Raw genomic sequence first — 1,792 nt, 5'->3', positions numbered from 1 at the left:
AAAAAAAAAAAAGAAAAGAAAGAAAGAAATAGTATCCTTCATTAAAAATTAAAGTTCTGATAAAATTAGCCAAACTGGGCCAGGCGTGGTGGCTCACGCCTGTAATCCCTGCACTTTGGGAGACCAAGGCAGGTGGATCACTTGAGGTCAGGAGTTTGAAACCAGCCTGGCCAACATGGTGAAACCCCGTCTCTACTAAAATACAAAAATTAGCCGGGCATATGGTGGCGGGCACCTGTAATCCCAGCTACTTGGGAGGCTAAGGCAGGAGAATTGCTTGAACCCAGAAGGTGGAGGTTGCAGTGAGCCAAGATCACGCCATCGCACTCCAGCCTGGGCAAAAAGAACCAAACTCCATCTCAAAAAAAAAAAAAAAAAAGAATTCTTTAACTATCAAACATTTAAGAAAAGTTTCGTGGAAGCTGGAACTAGAAGGGACGGTGGAACTCAGAGAATCCAGGACCGTGGAGGGGCAGGCTCACCGTCACAGAGAGCACTCTAAAGCCCAGCAAGACAGAACGAGGAACAAATGAAATGCGCCTGGCAGATTTTTCTAACGATTGTGAACCTTTTTAAATGACTAACAAAAATACATACTCTGGGGGTCTATGTTACTTGTAAGAAATGACATATCTATTTCTGAAGAAATGACGTCAAAGTGTAACATTAAATACCTCTATTGGTGATGAATTTGTCTAGGTCAGTTGCTTCCTCATAGATTACTTTTGGTGTAACTGTGCCTAAAGAGAGAACATAAAATAACTTCCACAGGCGTACACATGGCCTATCATGATCACACTAAGTCAAAGTATAGTTGATCAAGCAAATATGGTGACCACAACTGCCCAGAGTGGTGACTACAAAACTCTCCCCACTCCCCAAAAACCATCAGATAGGAGTCCCCGTCCTCTTAATGTCTAATTATAACTGAGGAGGAAAATCCACAACAAACAAACAAACAAACAAAAACCAGGGTCACTGACATAAAAACGAATATGCAGTTCACTGCTGGTGGCAATACAAAATGGTACAGACACTGTAGAAAACAATTGGCCGGGTACGGTGGCTCACGCCTGTAATCCCAGCACTTTGGGAGGCTGAGGCGGGTAGATTGCCTGAGGTCAGGAGTTCGAGACCAGTCTGGCCAACATGGTGAAACCTCATCACTATTAAAAACACAAAAAAATTAGCCAGGTGTGGTGGCACACACCTGTAATCTCAGCTACTTGGGAGGCTAAGGCAGGGGAATCGCTTGAACCAGGGAGGTAGAGGTTGCAGTGAGCCGAGATCATGCCACTGCACTCCAGCCTGGGTGACAAAGCGAGACACTGTCTCAAAAAACAAAAATAAAAACAAAAAACACAATTTGGTGGATCTTCAAGAAGTCATACTAGCATGACCTGTCAGTTCCACTCCTAGGTGTCTACCCAAAAGAAATAAAAAGATACATCTACGCAAAAACTTGGCCACGAGTGTTCATGGCAGCGCTATTCACAACAGTCAAGAGATGAAAACAACCCATATGTCCATCAGCTGATGAATGGACAATGGACAAATACAATGTGCTCTGTCCATGCGACAGACTACGATTCAGCCATAAAGAGGAATGAAGCGCTGCCATGCGCTACAACACAGATGGACCATGGAACACCATGCTAAGTGAAAGAAGCCGGACACAAAAGGCCATACAGTGTATGCTTCTGTTTCTGGGGAACACCCAGAATAAGCAATCCATGGAGACAGGAAGCAGACTGGTGGCTGCCAGGGGCTGAGGGACGAGGGGTAGGGAGTG

The 1,792-nt window shown here is 44.8% G+C and overlaps 1 protein-coding gene across 1 annotated transcript in view; it reads right to left on the bottom strand.

Moving 5' to 3' along the window:
- TCTN2 (tectonic family member 2) overlaps positions 1-1,792 on the bottom strand; it is a 63,958-nt gene that overhangs the window by 19,669 nt on the left and 42,497 nt on the right. The window lies entirely within an intron of this gene.

The sequence above is a fragment of the Mandrillus leucophaeus genome, unplaced genomic scaffold (assembly GCF_000951045.1).
Source record: "Mandrillus leucophaeus isolate KB7577 unplaced genomic scaffold, Mleu.le_1.0 Scaffold34, whole genome shotgun sequence".
NCBI classification, from domain to species: Eukaryota; Metazoa; Chordata; class Mammalia; order Primates; family Cercopithecidae; genus Mandrillus; species Mandrillus leucophaeus.
The sequence above is the reverse complement of the archived record's forward strand: the minus strand, read 5'-3'. Positions and strand labels throughout refer to the sequence as shown.